General features: G+C 34.2%; 5 long non-coding RNA genes across 5 annotated transcripts; all 5 read left to right on the forward strand.

The window, feature by feature from the left end:
- Window positions 1-2,938: 2,938 nt before the first annotated feature.
- Window positions 2,939-3,712, forward strand: LOC121404923. The gene is made up of 2 exons (XR_005968276.1): window positions 2,939-3,367; window positions 3,430-3,712. It is a non-coding gene; the product is annotated as an uncharacterized LOC121404923 (long non-coding RNA).
- Window positions 3,713-5,385: 1,673 nt separating this feature from the next.
- Window positions 5,386-6,133, forward strand: LOC121404920. Its single transcript, XR_005968273.1, has 2 exons — window positions 5,386-5,788; window positions 5,851-6,133. It is a non-coding gene; the product is annotated as an uncharacterized LOC121404920 (long non-coding RNA).
- Window positions 6,134-11,995: 5,862 nt separating this feature from the next.
- Window positions 11,996-12,585, forward strand: LOC121404921. Its single transcript, XR_005968274.1, has 2 exons — window positions 11,996-12,240; window positions 12,303-12,585. It is a non-coding gene; the product is annotated as an uncharacterized LOC121404921 (long non-coding RNA).
- Window positions 12,586-15,089: 2,504 nt separating this feature from the next.
- LOC121404919 lies at window positions 15,090-15,819 on the forward strand. Its single transcript, XR_005968272.1, has 2 exons — window positions 15,090-15,474; window positions 15,537-15,819. It is a non-coding gene; the product is annotated as an uncharacterized LOC121404919 (long non-coding RNA).
- Window positions 15,820-18,303: 2,484 nt separating this feature from the next.
- On the forward strand, window positions 18,304-18,903 carry LOC121404922. The gene is made up of 2 exons (XR_005968275.1): window positions 18,304-18,548; window positions 18,611-18,903. It is a non-coding gene; the product is annotated as an uncharacterized LOC121404922 (long non-coding RNA).
- Window positions 18,904-20,370: the final 1,467 nt, after the last annotated feature.

Here is a 20,370-nt window from a genome sequence, read left to right on the forward strand (position 1 = left end):
CTCAACTGGGTTGTTGACAGGACGCGCCTCGGCCGCTGCATCCGACTTGTAGACCTTCATGGTCACCGAGCTGAACCCGAAGTTGAGCTCTCCCTTGGCTGCCTCGATCGGGGCTAGTGACTCCTTATATAGGATTATCACTGCCTGGTTTGTGGGGCCTTTTGATGCCTCAACTTTGACCACCTTCCAGTCTGAGGTTGGCAGTGCTGGGTTGCATCTCTGCAACATCCTGAGGATTCGCTCGGGCTCCTTAAAAGTGGCCGGCACCCATATACGAGCCCTTGGTCTGCTGGGCACCTCGCTCCAGTCAACAGCGACGAGCTTCTCCCCAGCGTAGACTTCTCCGATTTGCGCCACCGCAGCTTTATATAGCTTCACGGACCGCTCATCTTCGCAGGCTACCACTTTGATGCTTCCCTGGAACCATCCCATGTCTTTACAGACTGGAGGTGGCCCGGGATCCTTATCGAGAAGCTCGAAGCAGCGGTCGGCCAGTGCCGCTTTCACCCACTTCCATTGGCTTCTAGGTATTTTCCCCTCCGCGCTGCCGTTGTCGAGAACGCCTATCAGCGTCCTCTCCTTGGCAATCTGCGCGAAGGATACGTTTGGTATCACCCTGGAGCGCTTCGCGGCAGGTCCGGGCGTCTCTTGAGAGCGCTGCCTCTTCGGTTGTGCTGCCACCTTCTGTGGCTCCACACTGAAGTTGGGCAACACCGCCGAGGCCCATTCCGGCGTTCTGCCGATGGAGTATGTGGCCAGCACTCCTCTTTTCGGCATAGCTATATATCCTGGTTTGGACACTGGTTGATGGTAAGCCATCACCCGCCGCTTCACCGGAAGGTTGGGCAGCCGCAATATTGCTTAGCTGCCCTACCATGGTATCAGTTTTGGGTGTTGGCTTTCCACCCATCCCAGATTTGGGATGGGACCCACCCGGGTTCATACCTGCATATTGGGGCTGGGATGTGGGTAGGTAATGTGTAGGGATGGGAGTGTGTGAGCTACTTAATGAAAACCCGCTGGCTGTCCGGGACTGCTTATTTCCGGTACTCTCCCTCAGAGCCAACTTAGTTGATTCTCTTTGGGATGCCCGCTTATTCGCAGCTGACCTCCCCACTAGGGTAGGCCGTTCGCTATCCGCAACCTGCGACCCGTCCGGTGGTCTCAGCTAGGCCCCCTCTGAGCCACCACAAAGCCCAATAGGATCATCGGATATATGCATGTAACAGTCATACGATTTTCCCACACTGTTCAGAACCTTTAATCAGCATCATTATTTTCTTGAGCTGATTGTCCACCTCCTGGTTCTGTCACCTTAATTTCAGAAAAATTCGTATTATCCACATTGCGGCAATCGCAGAATCATAAGGAATTATCTAATATTTCATAATATGAGGAAAACTTAACAACCATTGCTTGCGTGATTCGGCGTTGGAGACAATTCGATCGTTAGAACTCTCGGATGGAAACTATAACATGGCATTAGAGTTATTGGAAAAGACATTGGAAACCGTAGATTTCGCTATGGCAACTTATGCGCCGAGCAGTCAGGTTGGCAGAAGTACAAAAACTAACCATTCTATGGTTAGTGTTAAATCCCACACAATTTAAAAATCGGCTATAAAAAGGCACGTGTCGATTGATGTAAGAAAAGTATACAAAAATACAATCGTGGTGGTTCAAAAGCTGTGTATAATATGTACACGATGGATTTTTTTTAAGCGAGTCAAATACCATAACAACTTTCAAAACGAACCATTTTAAGTCAAGTCCCTGTTTAGTCGGAAACTGGTCAAAAACAACTGGTCATATCGCAATTTTTTCGATAGAGAAAAGGAAGGAAGATCATCATCAAGATAATCATATTTTGGCCATACCACAATATGAGCTCTTCTTGAGCACCCAAAACATTGAATCAGGGCTATCTTACCTTGAGATATGTCCTCACATCAAATAGGCCCTTTTTGTTCCCAGCTTTACATATAATTGAGTGTTCAACGTTTTTTGACGACGAGAGAAGTTGATTAAGCCTTGTTTTGGAGATACTTTCTTCTGAGTGCCAAAACTGCGAAACTTTTAAAATGTTACAAAATAGGGTTTTAGACGCCTAAGATGTGTTTTTCATAATTTTTCAGAAACTTAAAAATAGTATGTAGATGACTTATTTCATGCTTTTCCCCATATATTGTTGGTCTCAGACTCTTCAATTTAAGTGTACTGGAATAGGATAATACGGCAACACTTGCCAATGATGCGCCGCATGATTAAAAATGCGGTCGTATCACTGTCTTCTTCTATCCATAGGGCCCTTATGGGCATCATTGTCGCATGTTCCATTTAACGGAAAAATCCAATGATGCGGCCCGGTGTAAAAAGGCTAGTAGATAATATACTAAATCATTAGATCTGGGGTGTTCATTTAACAGATGTATATATGTACATATATTAGGTTCAGCTAAGAAAATGTTTTTTTGAAATTTAAACGGGACACCCCTTTATTTTGTTATCTTTAGTTTGATAGTAATATTAAAGTTTTTATTTTTATTTAAAAAAACTTTTTAGAGGTTTCTACCGAATTTTACAAAATTTTTTAAACAAAAAAGTTCAAACATTTTTTTTTTCATGTGGTGAAATCTGTTTCATATATATTGTGATACCATTAATATCGGCATTAATTAGTTATTGGCAGTAAAAAAACCTGCACAAGTTTTTGCGAACTAGTTAACTAAATATATCAACCAAAGCTGAACTTCTTGATATTCACCAACCGTTAATTTTTTAACAGTGACTAAAAAAAAAATAATTATTATCAATATGAACTAGTTTCTAAGTTTCATATTATTTGAAAAGACCGACGAAAAACATTTTTAAAATTTTATTTAATAACGAACAGAAAGTCCGCTTGAAAAAACAAAACAATAAAATTGTTTATCAAATTTTGGCCCAGCATTATGTATATGCATGTAACAGTCATACGATTTACCCACACTGTTCACAACTTATATTTTTAATCAGCATCAGTATTTTCTTGAGCTGATTGTCCACATCCTGGTCCTGTCACCTTAATTTCAGAAAAATTCGTATTATCCACATTGCGGCAATCGCAGAATCATAAGGAATTATCTAATATTTCATAATATGAGGAAAACTTAACAAACATATATTTTAAGTGATTCTAATATATTTTCTTTATATATATTTAAGATTGGAACTTCACTCGGAGAGCGGAAATAACAAGCCAGAACTAATATTCATGGACCAAGTAGAGGACATTTCATCTGAGTTTATTTTACACAAAAACGAAAATTGCATTCAAATTCGCATTAATGATGGTAGTCGAGATGGTAGGATTGTTTTAACGAACTCTGTAAGAAATTCAAAACTATTATATTTTAAACTGTTATAAAAATACCAATAATGTTTTTTCAGGATGAAATCGGATTAAAGGAATGGGCGTCATCTTTGAGATCCGCGCACAAAATGTCGCAAGATCTCTTAGGATCAATGGCTAAAAAAGCTGGAAAAATTTATGGTAGTGAACGAGATGCCAACAAATCTATATATATTTTAGGGGGTAATTGTTCAACGAAATCGTCTAATGGGTCTAATTAATTATTTAACAATTTATGTACAACAATTACTGCTATGTAAAACGATGTAGAGGTATACACAATGGAAATAAATTTGGAGAGATTCCTAAAAACCCACCTCATCTTTAAATTTTTAATTTAAAAATATATTATATTATTATTATATTGTTAATAGAAATGGGTTTGCCTTAAAGCTCATAGTAAACTAGATAGTGAAATTGAGGTAAAGTTCTGTTCTGTTACTGTTCAAGAGCCCTACATAAGGGCTTGTTACTCTCGTAATTGCTGTGTTTTTGCGTGTTAAATCCCACATAATTTAAAAATCGGCTATAAAAAGGCACGTGTCGATTGATGTAAGAAATGTATACAAAAATACAATCGTGGTGGTTCAAAAGCTGTGTATAATATGTACACGATGACGAATCGTGGATATATAAATCGTAATGTGTATAATGTATATCGTATATGTATATCGTATATAAATGACGAATCGTGGATATATAAATATGATCCCGAAAAATAAACAGTAATCGACGGTATGGATTTTGTAAAAGCGAGTCAAATACCATAACAACTTTCAAAACGAACCATTTTAAGTCAAGTCCCTGTTTAGTCGGAAACTGGTCAAAAACAACTGGTCATATCGCAATTTTTTCGATAGAGAAAAGGAAGGAAGATCATCATCAAGATAATCATATTTTGGCCATACCACAATATGAGCTCTTCTTGAGCACCCAAAACATTGAATCAGGGCTATCTTACCTTGAGATATGTCCTCACATCAAATAGGCCCTTTTTGTTCCCAGCTTTACATATAATTGAGTGTTCAACGTTTTTTGACGACGAGAGAAGTTGATTAAGCCTTGTTTTGGAGATACTTTCTTCTGAGTGCCAAAACTGCGAAACTTTTAAAATGTTACAAAATAGGGTTTTAGACGCCTAAGATGTGTTTTTCATAATTTTTCAGAAACTTAAAAATAGTATGTAGATGACTTATTTCATGCTTTTCCCCATATATTGTTGGTCTCAGACTCTTCAATTTAAGTGTACTGGAATAGGATAATACGGCAACACTTGCCAATGATGCGCCGCATGATTAAAAATGCGGTCGTATCACTGTCTTCTTCTATCCATAGGGCCCTTATGGGCATCATTGTCGCATGTTCCATTTAACGGAAAAATCCAATGATGCGGCCCGGTGTAAAAAGGCTAGTAGATAATATACTAAATCATTAGATCTGGGGTGTTCATTTAACAGATGTATAGATGTACCTATATTAGGTTCAGCTAAAAAAATGTTTTTTTGAAATTTAAACGGGACACCCCTTTCTTTTGTTATCTTTAGTTTGATAGTAATATTAAAGTTTTTATTTTTATTTAAAAAAACTTTTTAGAGGTTGCTACCGAATTTTACAAAATTTTTGAAACAAAAAAGTTCAAACATTTTTTCTTTCATGTGGTGAAATCTGTTTCATATATATTGTGATACCATTAATATCGGCATTAATTAGTTATTGGCAGTAAAAAAACCTGCACAAGTTTTTGCGAACTAGTTAACTAAATATATCAACCAAAGCTGAACTTCTTGATATTCACCAACCGTTAATTTTTTAACAGTGACTAAAAAAAAAATAATTATTATCAATATGAACTAGTTTCTAAGTTTCATATTATTTGAAAAGACCGACGAAAAACATTTTTAAAATTTTATTTAATAACGAACAGAAAGTCCGCTTGAAAAAACAAAACAATAAAATTGTTCATCAAATTTTGGCCCAGCATTATGTAATGCATGTAACAGTCATACGATTTACCCACACTGTTCACAACTTATATTTTTAATCAGCATCAGTATTTTCTTGAGCTGATTGTCCACATCCTGGTCCTGTCACCTTAATTTCAGAAAAATTCGTATTATCCACATTGCGGCAATCGCAGAATCATAAGGAATTATCTAATATTTCATAATATGAGGAAAACTTAACAAACATATATTTTAAGTGATTCTAATATATTTTCTTTATATATATTTAAGATTGGAACTTCACTCGGAGAGCGGAAATAACAAGCCAGAACTAATATTCATGGACCAAGTAGAGGACATTTCATCTGAGTTTATTTTACACAAAAACGAAAATTGCATTCAAATTCGCATTAATGATGGTAGTCGAGATGGTAGGATTGTTTTAACGAACTCTGTAAGAAATTCAAAACTATTATATTTTAAACTGTTATAAAAATACCAATAATGTTTTTTCAGGATGAAATCGGATTAAAGGAATGGGCGTCATCTTTGAGATCCGCGCACAAAATGTCGCAAGATCTCTTAGGATCAATGGCTAAAAAAGCTGGAAAAATTTATGGTAGTGAACGAGATGCCAACAAATCTATATATATTTTAGGGGGTAATTGTTCAACGAAATCGTCTAATGGGTCTAATTAATTATTTAACAATTTATGTACAACAATTACTGCTATGTAAAACGATGTAGAGGTATACACAATGGAAATAAATTTGGAGAGATTCCTAAAAACCCACCTCATCTTTAAATTTTTAATTTAAAAATATATTATATTATTATTATATTGTTAATAGAAATGGGTTTGCCTTAAAGCTCATAGTAAACTAGATAGTGAAATTGAGGTAAAGTTCTGTTCTGTTACTGTTCAAGAGCCCTACATAAGGGCTTGTTACTCTCGTAATTGCTGTGTTTTTGCGTGTTAAATCCCACATAATTTAAAAATCGGCTATAAAAAGGCACGTGTCGATTGATGTAAGAAATGTATACAAAAATACAATCGTGGTGGTTCAAAAGCTGTGTATAATATGTACACGATGGATTTTTTTTAAGCGAGTCAAATACCATAACAACTTTCAAAACGAACCATTTTAAGTCAAGTCCCTGTTTAGTCGGAAACTGGTCAAAAACAACTGGTCATATCGCAATTTTTTCGATAGAGAAAAGGAAGGAAGATCATCATCAAGATAATCATATTTTGGCCATACCACAATATGAGCTCTTCTTGAGCACCCAAAACATTGAATCAGGGCTATCTTACCTTGAGATATGTCCTCACATCAAATAGGCCCTTTTTGTTCCCTTTACATATAATTGAGTGTTCAACGTTTTTTGACGACGAGAGAAGTTGATTAAGCCTTGTTTTGGAGATACTTTCTTCTGAGTGCCAAAACTGCGAAACTTTTAAAATGTTACAAAATAGGGTTTTAGACGCCTAAGATGTGTTTTTCATAATTTTTCAGAAACTTAAAAATAGTATGTAGATGACTTATTTCATGCTTTTCCCCATATATTGTTGGTCTCAGACTCTTCAATTTAAGTGTACTGGAATAGGATAATACGGCAACACTTGCCAATGATGCGCCGCATGATTAAAAATGCGGTCGTATCACTGTCTTCTTCTATCCATAGGGCCCTTATGGGCATCATTGTCGCATGTTCCATTTAACGGAAAAATCCAATGATGCGGCCCGGTGTAAAAAGGCTAGTAGATAATATACTAAATCATTAGATCTGGGGTGTTCATTTAACAGATGTATAGATGTACATATATTAGGTTCAGCTAAAAAAATGTTTTTTTGAAATTTAAACGGGACACCCCTTTATTTTGTTATCTTTAGTTTGATAGTAATATTAAAGTTTTTATTTTTATTTAAAAAAAACTTTTTAGAGGTTGCTACCGAATTTTACAAAATTTTTGAAACAAAAAAGTTCAAACATTTTTTTCTTTCATGTGGTGAAATCTGTTTCATATATATTGTGATACCATTAATATCGGCATTAATTAGTTATTGGCAGTAAAAAAACCTGCACAAGTTTTTGCGAACTAGTTAACTAAATATATCAACCAAAGCTGAACTTCTTGATATTCACCAACCGTTAATTTTTTAACAGTGACTAAAAAAAAAAAATAAAAATACCTTATTATCAATATGAACTAGTTTCTAAGTTTCATATTATTTGAAAAGACCGACGAACATTTTTTAAATTTTATTAACTAACGAACAGAAAGTCCGCTTGAAAAAACAAAACAATAAAATGGTTCATCAAATTTTGGCCCAGCATTATGTATATGCATGTAACAGTCATACGATTTACCCACACTGTTCACAACTTATATTTTTAATCAGCATCAGTATTTTCTTGAGCTGATTGTCCACATCCTGGTCCTGTCACCTTAATTTCAGAAAAATTCGTATTATCCACATTGCGGCAATCGCAGAATCATAAGGAATTATCTAATATTTCATAATATGAGGAAAACTTAACAACCATTGCTTGCGTGATTCGGCGTTGGAGACAATTCGATCGTTAGAACTCTCGGATGGAAACTATAACATGGCATTAGAGTTATTGGAAAAGACATTGGAAACCGTAGATTTCGCTATGGCAACTTATGCGCCGAGCAGTCAGGTTGGCAGAAGTACAAAAACTAACCATTCTATGGTTAGTGTTAAATCCCACACAATTTAAAAATCGGCTATAAAAAGGCACGTGTCGATTGATGTAAGAAAAGTATACAAAAATACAATCGTGGTGGTTCAAAAGCTGTGTATAATATGTACACGATGGATTTTTTTTAAGCGAGTCAAATACCATAACAACTTTCAAAACGAACCATTTTAAGTCAAGTCCCTGTTTAGTCGGAAACTGGTCAAAAACAACTGGTCATATCGCAATTTTTTCGATAGAGAAAAGGAAGGAAGATCATCATCAAGATAATCATATTTTGGCCATACCACAATATGAGCTCTTCTTGAGCACCCAAAACATTTAATCAGGGCTATCTTACCTTGAGATATGTCCTCACATCAAATAGGCCCTTTTTGTTCCCAGCTTTACATATAATTGAGTGTTCAACGTTTTTTGACGACGAGAGAAGTTGATTAAGCCTTGTTTTGGAGATACTTTCTTCTGAGTTCCAAAACTGCGAAACTTTTAAAATGTTACAAAATAGGGTTTTAGACGCCTAAGATGTGTTTTTCATAATTTTTCAGAAACTTAAAAATAGTATGTAGATGACTTATTTCATGCTTTTCCCCATATATTGTTGGTCTCAGACTCTTCAATTTAAGTGTACTGGAATAGGATAATACGGCAACACTTGCCAATGATGCGCCGCATGATTAAAAATGCGGTCGTATCACTGTCTTCTTCTATCCATAGGGCCCTTATGGGCATCATTGTCGCATGTTCCATTTAACGGAAAAATCCAATGATGCGGCCCGGTGTAAAAAGGCTAGTAGATAATATACTAAATCATTAGATCTGGGGTGTTCATTTAACAGATGTATAGATGTACATATATTAGGTTCAGCTAAAAAAATGTTTTTTTGAAATTTAAACGGGACACCCCTTTATTTTGTTATCTTTAGTTTGATAGTAATATTAAAGTTTTTATTTTTATTTAAAAAAACTTTTTAGAGGTTGCTACCGAATTTTACAAAATTTTTGAAACAAAAAAGTTCAAACATTTTTTTCTTTCATGTGGTGAAATCTGTTTCATATATATTGTGATACCATTAATATCGGCATTAATTAGTTATTGGCAGTAAAAAAACCTGCACAAGTTTTTGCGAACTAGTTAACTAAATATATCAACCAAAGCTGAACTTCTTGATATTCACCAACCGTTAATTTTTTAACAGTGACTAAAAAAAAAATAATTATTATCAATATGAACTAGTTTCTAAGTTTCATATTATTTGAAAAGACCGACGAAAAACATTTTAAAAATTTTATTTAATAACGAACAGAAAGTCCGCTTAAAAAAACAAAACAATAAAATTGTTCATCAAATTTTGGCCCAGCATTATGTATATGCATGTAACAGTCATACGATTTACCCACACTGTTCACAACTTATATTTTTAATCAGCATCAGTATTTTCTTGAGCTGATTGTCCACATCCTGGTCCTGTCACCTTAATTTCAGAAAAATTCGTATTATCCACATTGCGGCAATCGCAGAATCATAAGGAATTATCTAATATTTCATAATATGAGGAAAACTTAACAACCATTGCTTGCGTGATTCGGCGTTGGAGACAATTCGATCGTTAGAACTCTCGGATGGAAACTATAACATGGCATTAGAGTTATTGGAAAAGACATTGGAAACCGTAGATTTCGCTATGGCAACTTATGCGCCGAGCAGTCAGGTTGGCAGAAGTACAAAAACTAACCATTCTATGGTTAGTGTTAAATCCCACACAATTTAAAAATCGGCTATAAAAAGGCACGTGTCGATTGATGTAAGAAAAGTATACAAAAATACAATCGTGGTGGTTCAAAAGCTGTGTATAATATGTACACGATGGATTTTTTTTAAGCGAGTCAAATACCATAACAACTTTCAAAACGAACCATTTTAAGTCAAGTCCCTGTTTAGTCGGAAACTGGTCAAAAACAACTGGTCATATCGCAATTTTTTCGATAGAGAAAAGGAAGGAAGATCATCATCAAGATAATCATATTTTGGCCATACCACAATATGAGCTCTTCTTGAGCACCCAAAACATTTAATCAGGGCTATCTTACCTTGAGATATGTCCTCACATCAAATAGGCCCTTTTTGTTCCCAGCTTTACATATAATTGAGTGTTCAACGTTTTTTGACGACGAGAGAAGTTGATTAAGCCTTGTTTTGGAGATACTTTCTTCTGAGTGCCAAAACTGCGAAACTTTTAAAATGTTACAAAATAGGGTTTTAGACGCCTAAGATGTGTTTTTCATAATTTTTCAGAAACTTAAAAATAGTATGTAGATGACTTATTTCATGCTTTTCCCCATATATTGTTGGTCTCAGACTCTTCAATTTAAGTGTACTGGAATAGGATAATACGGCAACACTTGCCAATGATGCGCCGCATGATTAAAAATGCGGTCGTATCACTGTCTTCTTCTATCCATAGGGCCCTTATGGGCATCATTGTCGCATGTTCCATTTAACGGAAAAATCCAATGATGCGGCCCGGTGTAAAAAGGCTAGTAGATAATATACTAAATCATTAGATCTGGGGTGTTCATTTAACAGATGTATAGATGTACATATATTAGGTTCAGCTAAAAAAATGTTTTTTTGAAATTTAAACGGGACACCCCTTTATTTTGTTATCTTTAGTTTGATAGTAATATTAAAGTTTTTATTTTTATTTAAAAAAACTTTTTAGAGGTTGCTACCGAATTTTACAAAATTTTTGAAACAAAAAAGTTCAAACATTTTTTTCTTTCATGTGGTGAAATCTGTTTCATATATATTGTGATACCATTAATATCGGCATTAATTAGTTATTGGCAGTAAAAAAACCTGCACAAGTTTTTGCGAACTAGTTAACTAAATATATCAACCAAAGCTGAACTTCTTGATATTCACCAACCGTTAATTTTTTAACAGTGACTAAAAAAAAAATAATTATTATCAATATGAACTAGTTTCTAAGTTTCATATTATTTGAAAAGACCGACGAAAAACATTTTTAAAATTTTATTTAATAACGAACAGAAAGTCCGCTTGAAAAAACAAAACGATAAAATTGTTCATCAAATTTTGGCCCAGCATTATGTATATGCATGTAATAGGCCGTTTACACTGGGGCTGCGTCATGCTTCTTTGCGTCTTGGCGAAGACGCAGTTTTTTTTACATAGGTTAAGCATAGGGCCCTAGTGGTGGCAAAAAGTTGCGTCAGTGTCTGATTCATGTGCGTCTATTCGGTATATTCGATTGATTTTGCTCATTTTTGGTATTTTCTGCCTATCAGCGCAACTATCACCACTAATAACAACAACAAATTGTAGATCAAAAATCAAATTTTGGCGCTAAAACTGTATGATTGTGCAAAAAGGTGAAAATATACATAAAGTCATTAAATAAAATACTTGAAACTGATTGTATTATTATCATATGAAATTTTTCTGACCCCCTGATGCCATTAAGACACTGCTGGAGACGAACTTCGGTGGTTTTCATAATTTGAAGAAGAACTCCCACAAACTCTACAATGAAATGTCTGAAAATAATATTTAAATATGAGAATCAATTCTTTTTCGTCCATTTTCCTGACGTCTTGCTTAATTCTGTTGATTTTCAAAAATTTGTGTATCTTTCCTTGTCATCAAACACCCAAATCCAAATTCAAGACGCACGTCTTCCAATGTAAACGCCTTTTCTGCTTCATTGCGTCTATGCCGATATCGATAGCAGACGCGCCCAGTGTAAAAAGGCTATAACAGTCATACGATTTACCCACACTGTTCACAACTTATATTTTTAATCAGCATCAGTATTTTCTTGAGCTGATTGTCCACATCCTGGTCCTGTCACCTTAATTTCAGAAAAATTCATATTATCCACATTGCGGAAATCGCAGAATCATAAGGAATTATCTAATATTTCATAATATGAGGAAAACTTAACAAACATATATTTTAAGTGATTCTAATATATTTTCTTTATATATATTTAAGATTGGAACTTCACTCGGAGAGCGGAAATAACAAGCCAGAACTAATATTCATGGACCAAGTAGAGGACATTTCATCTGAGTTTATTTTACACAAAAACGAAAATTGCATTCAAATTCGCATTAATGATGGTAGTCGAGATGGTAGGATTGTTTTAACGAACTCTGTAAGAAATTCAAAACTATTATATTTTAAACTGTTATAAAAATACCAATAATGTTTTTTCAGGATGAAATCGGATTAAAGGAATGGGCGTCATCTTTGAGATCCGCGCACAAAATGTCGCAAGATCTCTTAGGATCAATGGCTAAAAAAGCTGGAAAAATTTATGGTAGTGAACGAGATGCCAACAAATCTATATATATTTTAGGGGGTAATTGTTCAACGAAATCGTCTAATGGGTCTAATTAATTATTTAACAATTTATGTACAACAATTACTGCTATGTAAAACGATGTAGAGGTATACACAATGGAAATAAATTTGGAGAGATTCCTAAAAACCCACCTCATCTTTAAATTTTTAATTTAAAAATATATTATATTATTATTATATTGTTAATAGAAATGGGTTTGCCTTAAAGCTCATAGTAAACTAGATAGTGAAATTGAGGTAAAGTTCTGTTCTGTTACTGTTCAAGAGCCCTACATAAGGGCTTGTTACTCTCGTAATTGCTGTGTTTTTGCGTGTTAAATCCCACATAATTTAAAAATCGGCTATAAAAAGGCACGTGTCGATTGATGTAAGAAATGTATACAAAAATACAATCGTGGTGGTTCAAAAGCTGTGTATAATATGTACACGATGACGAATCGTGGATATATAAATCGTAATGTGTATAATGTATATCGTATATGTATATCGTATATAAATGACGAATCGTGGATATATAAATATGATCCCGAAAAATAAACAGTAATCGACGGTATGGATTTTGTAAAAGCGAGTCAAATACCATAACAACTTTCAAAACGAACCATTTTAAGTCAAGTCCCTGTTTAGTCGGAAACTGGTCAAAAACAACTGGTCATATCGCAATTTTTTCGATAGAGAAAAGGAAGGAAGATTATCATCAAGATAATCATATTTTGGCCATACCACAATCTGAGCTCTTTTTGAGCACCCAAAACATTGAATCAGGGCTATCTTACCTTGAGATATGTCCTCACATCAAATAGGCCCTTTTTGTTCCCAGCTTTACATATAATTGAGTGTTCAACGTTTTTTGACGACGAGAGAAGTTGATTAAGCCTTGTTTTGGAGATACTTTCTTCTGAGTGCCAAAACTGCGAAACTTTTAAAATGTTACAAAATAGGGTTTCAGACGCCTAAGATGTGTTTTTCATAATTTTTCAGAAACTTAAAAATAGTATGTAGATGACTTATTTCATGCTTTTCCCCATATATTGTTGGTCTCAGACTCTTCAATTTAAGTGTACTGGAATAGGATAATACGGCAACACTTGCCAATGATGCGCCGCATGATTAAAAATGCGGTCGTATCACTGTCTTCTTCTATCCATAGGGCCCTTATGGGCATCATTGTCGCATGTTCCATTTAACGGAAAAATCCAATGATGCGGCCCGGTGTAAAAAGGCTAGTAGATAAACGGGACACCCATTTATTTTGGGTGTTCAGTTTAATAGATGTATAAAGATTTATTTTTATCCAAAGGGCCTTTTTAGGGGTTCATTACCGAATTTTCAATTTAAACGGAAAAGTCCAAACGTTTTTTTTTTTATGTGGTGTTTCGTAGATATGTGATACCATAATATGGCATTAGATCTGGGGTGTTCATTTAACAGATGTATAGATGTACATATATTAGGTTCAGCTAAAAAAATGTTTTTTTGAAATTTAAACGGGACACCCCTTTATTTTGTTATCTTTAGTTTGATAGTAATATTAAAGTTTTTATTTTTATTTAAAAAAACTTTTTAGAGGTTGCTACCGAATTTTACAAAATTTTTGAAACAAAAAAGTTCAAACATTTTTTTCTTTCATGTGGTGAAATCTGTTTCATATATATTGTGATACCATTAATATCGGCATTAATTAGTTATTGGCAGTAAAAAAACCTGCACAAGTTTTTGCGAACTAGTTAACTAAATATATCAACCAAAGCTGAACTTCTTGATATTCACCAACCGTTAATTTTTTAACAGTGACTAAAAAAAAAATAATTATTATCAATATGAACTAGTTTCTAAGTTTCATATTATTTGAAAAGACCGACGAAAAACATTTTTAAAATTTTATTTAATAACGAACAGAAAGTCCGCTTGAAAAAACAAAACAATAAAATTGTTCATCAAATTTTGGCCCAGCATTATGTATATGCATGTAATAGGCCGTTTACACTGGGGCTGCGTCATGCTTCTTTGCGTCTTGGCGAAGACGCAGTTTTTTTTACATAGGTTAAGCATAGGGCCCTAGTGGTGGCAAAAAGTTGCGTCAGTGTCTGATTCATGTGCGTCTATTCGGTATATTCGATTGATTTTGCTCATTTTTGGTATTTTCTGCCTATCAGCGCAACTATCACCACTAATAACAACAACAAATTGTAGATCAAAAATCAAATTTTGGCGCTAAAACTGTATGATTGTGCAAAAAGGTGAAAATATACATAAAGTCATTAAATAAAATACTTGAAACTGATTGTATTATTATCATATGAAATTTTTCTGACCCCCTGATGCCATTAAGACACTGCTGGAGACGAACTTCGGTGGTTTTCATAATTTGAAGAAGAACTCCCACAAACTCTACAATGAAATGTCTGAAAATAATATTTAAATATGAGAATCAATTCTTTTTCGTCCATTTTCCTGACGTCTTGCTTAATTCTGTTGATTTTCAAAAATTTGTGTATCTTTCCTTGTCATCAAACACCCAAATCCAAATTCAAGACGCACGTCTTCCAATGTAAACGCCTTTTCTGCTTCATTGCGTCTATGCCGATATCGATAGCAGACGCGCCCAGTGTAAAAAGGCTATAACAGTCATACGATTTACCCACACTGTTCACAACTTATATTTTTAATCAGCATCAGTATTTTCTTGAGCTGATTGTCCACATCCTGGTCCTGTCACCTTAATTTCAGAAAAATTCGTATTATCCACATTGCGGAAATCGCAGAATCATAAGGAATTATCTAATATTTCATAATATGAGGAAAACTTAACAAACATATATTTTAAGTGATTCTAATATATTTTCTTTATATATATTTAAGATTGGAACTTCACTCGGAGAGCGGAAATAACAAGCCAGAACTAATATTCATGGACCAAGTAGAGGACATTTCATCTGAGTTTATTTTACACAAAAACGAAAATTGCATTCAAATTCGCATTAATGATGGTAGTCGAGATGGTAGGATTGTTTTAACGAACTCTGTAAGAAATTCAAAACTATTATATTTTAAACTGTTATAAAAATACCAATAATGTTTTTTCAGGATGAAATCGGATTAAAGGAATGGGCGTCATCTTTGAGATCCGCGCACAAAATGTCGCAAGATCTCTTAGGATCAATGGCTAAAAAAGCTGGAAAAATTTATGGTAGTGAACGAGATGCCAACAAATCTATATATATTTTAGGGGGTAATTGTTCAACGAAATCGTCTAATGGGTCTAATTAATTATTTAACAATTTATGTACAACAATTACTGCTATGTAAAACGATGTAGAGGTATACACAATGGAAATAAATTTGGAGAGATTCCTAAAAACCCACCTCATCTTTAAATTTTTAATTTAAAAATATATTATATTATTATTATATTGTTAATAGAAATGGGTTTGCCTTAAAGCTCATAGTAAACTAGATAGTGAAATTGAGGTAAAGTTCTGTTCTGTTACTGTTCAAGAGCCCTACATAAGGGCTTGTTACTCTCGTAATTGCTGTGTTTTTGCGTGTTAAATCCCACATAATTTAAAAATCGGCTATAAAAAGGCACGTGTCGATTGATGTAAGAAATGTATACAAAAATACAATCGTGGTGGTTCAAAAGCTGTGTATAATATGTACACGATGACGAATCGTGGATATATAAATCGTAATGTGTATAATGTATATCGTATATGTATATCGTATATAAATGACGAATCGTGGATATATAAATATGATCCCGAAAAATAAACAGTAATCGACGGTATGGATTTTGTAAAAGCGAGTCAAATACCATAACAACTTTCAAAACGAACCATTTTAAGTCAAGTCCCTGTTTAGTCGGAAACTGGTCAAAAACAACTGGTCATATCGCAATTTTTTCGATAGAGAAAAGGAAGGAAGATCATCATCAAGATAATCATATTTTGGCCATACCACAATATGAGCTCTTCTTGAGCACCCAAAACATTGAATCAGGGCTATCTTACCTTGAGATATGTCCTCACATCAAATAGGCCCTTTTTGTTCCCAGCTTTACATATAATTGAGTGTTCAACGTTTTTTGACGACGAGAGAAGTTGATTAAGCCTTGTTTTGGAGATACTTTCTTCTGAGTGCCAAAACTGCGAAACTTTTAAAATGTTACAAAATAGGGTTTTAGACGCCTAAGATGTGTTTTTCATAATTTTTCAGAAACTTAAAAATAGTATGTAGATGACTTATTTCATGCTTTTCCCCATATATTTTTGGTCTCAGACTCTTCAATTTAAGTGTACTGGAATAGGATAATACGGCAACACTTGCCAATGATGCGCCGCATGATTAAAAATGCGGTCGTATCACTGTCTTCTTCTATCCATAGGGCCCTTATGGGCATCATTGTCGCATGTTCCATTTAACGGAAAAATCCAATGATGCGGCCCGGTGTAAAAAGGCTAGTAGATAATATACTAAATCATTAGATCTGGGGTGTTCATTTAACAGATGTATAGATGTACATATATTAGGTTCAGCTAAAAAAATGTTTTTTTGAAATTTAAACGGGACACCCCTTTATTTTGTTATCTTGAGTTTGATAGTAATATTAAAGTTTTTATTTTTATTTAAAAAAACTTTTTAGAGGTTGCTACCGAATTTTACAAAATTTTTGAAACAAAAAAGTTCAAACATTTTTTTCTTTCATGTGGTGAAATCTGTTTCATATATATTGTGATACCATTAATATCGGCATTAATTAGTTATTGGCAGTAAAAAAACCTGCACAAGTTTTTGCGAACTAGTTAACTAAATATATCAACCAAAGCTGAACTTCTTGATATTCACCAACCGTTAATTTTTTAACAGTGACTAAAAAAAAATAATTATTATCAATATGAACTAGTTTCTAAGTTTCATATTATTTGAAAAGACCGACGAAAAACATTTTTAAAATTTTATTTAATAACGAACAGAAAGTCCGCTTGAAAAAACAAAACAATAAAATTGTTCATCAAATTTTGGCCCAGCATTATGTATATGCATGTAATAGGCCGTTTACACTGGGGCTGCGTCATGCTTCTTTGCGTCTTGGCGAAGACGCAGTTTTTTTTACATAGGTTAAGCATAGGGCCCTAGTGGTGGCAAAAAGTTGCGTCAGTGTCTGATTCATGTGCGTCTATTCGGTATATTCGATTGATTTTGCTCATTTTTGGTATTTTCTGCCTATCAGCGCAACTATCACCACTAATAACAACAACAAATTGTAGATCAAAAATCAAATTTTGGCGCTAAAACTGTATGATTGTGCAAAAAGGTGAAAATATACATAAAGTCATTAAATAAAATACTTGAAACTGATTGTATTATTATCATATGAAATTTTTCTGACCCCCTGATGCCATTAAGACACTGCTGGAGACGAACTTCGGTGGTTTTCATAATTTGAAGAAGAACTCCCACAAACTCTACAATGAAATGTCTGAAAATAATATTTAAATATGAGAATCAATTCTTTTTCGTCCATTTTCCTGACGTCTTGCTTAATTCTGTTGATTTTCAAAAATTTGTGTATCTTTCCTTGTCATCAAACACCCAAATCCAAATTCAAGACGCACGTCTTCCAATGTAAACGCCTTTTCTGCTTCATTGCGTCTATGCCGATATCGATAGCAGACGCGCCCAGTGTAAAAAGGCTATAACAGTCATACGATTTACCCACACTCTTCACAACTTATATTTTTAATCAGCATCAGTATTTTCTTGAGCTGATTGTCCACATCCTGGTCCTGTCACCTTAATTTCAGAAAAATTCATATTATCCACATTGCGGAAATCGCAGAATCATAAGGAATTATCTAATATTTCATAATATGAGGAAAACTTAACAAACATATATTTTAAGTGATTCTAATATATTTTCTTTATATATATTTAAGATTGGAACTTCACTCGGAGAGCGGAAATAACAAGCCAGAACTAATATTCATGGACCAAGTAGAGGACATTTCATCTGAGTTTATTTTACACAAAAACGAAAATTGCATTCAAATTCGCATTAATGATGGTAGTCGAGATGGTAGGATTGTTTTAACGAACTCTGTAAGAAATTCAAAACTATTATATTTTAAACTGTTATAAAAATACCAATAATGTTTTTTCAGGATGAAATCGGATTAAAGGAATGGGCGTCATCTTTGAGATCCGCGCACAAAATGTCGCAAGATCTCTTAGGATCAATGGCTAAAAAAGCTGGAAAAATTTATGGTAGTGAACGAGATGCCAACAAATCTATATATATTTTAGGGGGTAATTGTTCAACGAAATCGTCTAATGGGTCTAATTAATTATTTAACAATTTATGTACAACAATTTACAACAATTACTGCTATGTAAAACGATGTAGAGGTATACACAATGGAAATAAATTTGGAGAGATTCCTAAAAACCCACCTCATCTTTAAATTTTTAATTTAAAAATATATTATATTATTATTATATTGTTAATAGAAATGGGTTTGCCTTAAAGCTCATAGTAAACTAGATAGTGAAATTGAGGTAAAGTTCTGTTCTGTTACTGTTCAAGAGCCCTACATAAGGGCTTGTTACTCTCGTAATTGCTGTGTTTTTGCGTGTTAAGTCCCACATAATTTAAAAATCGGCTATAAAAAGGCACGTGTCGATTGATGTAAGAAATGTATACAAAAATACAATCGTGGTGGTTCAAAAGCTGTGTATAATATGTACACGATGACGAATCGTGGATATATAAATCGTAATGTGAATAATGTATATCGTATATGTATATCGTATATAAATGACGAATCGTGGATATATAAATATGATCCCGAAAAATAAACAGTAATCGACGGTATGGATTTTGTAAAAGCGAGTCAAATACCATAACAACTTTCAAAACGAACCATTTTAAGTCAAGTCCCTGTTTAGTCGGAAACTGGTCAAAAACAACTGGTCATATCGCAATTTTTTCGATAGAGAAAAGGAAGGAAGATTATCATCAAGATAATCATATTTTGGCCATACCACAATCTGAGCTCTTTTTGAGCACCCAAAACATTGAATCGGGGCTATCTTACCTTGAGATATGTCCTCACATCAAATAGTCCTTTTTTGTTCCCAGCTGTACATATAATTGAGTGTTCAACGTTTTTTGACGACGAGAGAAGCTGATTAAGCCTTGTTTTGGAGATACTTTCTTCTGAGTGCAAAACTGCGAAACTTTTAAAATGTTACAAAATAGGGTTTCAGACGCCTAAGATGTGTTTTTCATAATTTTTCAGAAACTTAAAAATAGTATGTAGATGACTTATTTCATGCTTTTCCCCATATATTGTTGGTCTCAGACTCTTCAATTTAAGTGTACTGGAATAGGATAATACGGCAACACTTGCCAATGATGCGCCGCATGATTAAAAATGCGGTCGTATCACTGTCTTCTTCTATCCATAGGGCCCTTATGGGCATCATTGTCGCATGTTCCATTTAACGGAAAAATCCAATGATGCGGCCCGGTGTAAAAAGGCTAGTAGATAATATACTAAATCATTAGATCTGGGGTGTTCATTTAACAGATGTATAGATGTACATCTATCCATAGGGCCCTTATGGGCATCATTGTCGCATGTTCCATTTAACGGAAAAATCCAATGATGCGGCCCGGTGTAAAAAGGCTAGTAGATAATATACTAAATTATTAGATGTACATCTATACATCTGTTAAATGAACACCCCAGATCTAATGATTTAGTATATTATCTACTAGCCTTTTTACACGGGCCGCATCATTGTTTTTCCGTTAAATGGAACATGCGACAATGATGCCCATAAGGGCCCTATGGATAGAAGAAGACAGTGATACGACCGCATTTTTAATCATGGGGCGCATCATTGGCAAGTGTTGCCG

This window comes from Drosophila obscura, unplaced genomic scaffold, assembly GCF_018151105.1.
Source record: "Drosophila obscura isolate BZ-5 IFL unplaced genomic scaffold, ASM1815110v1 contig_56, whole genome shotgun sequence".
NCBI classification, from domain to species: Eukaryota; Metazoa; Arthropoda; class Insecta; order Diptera; family Drosophilidae; genus Drosophila; species Drosophila obscura.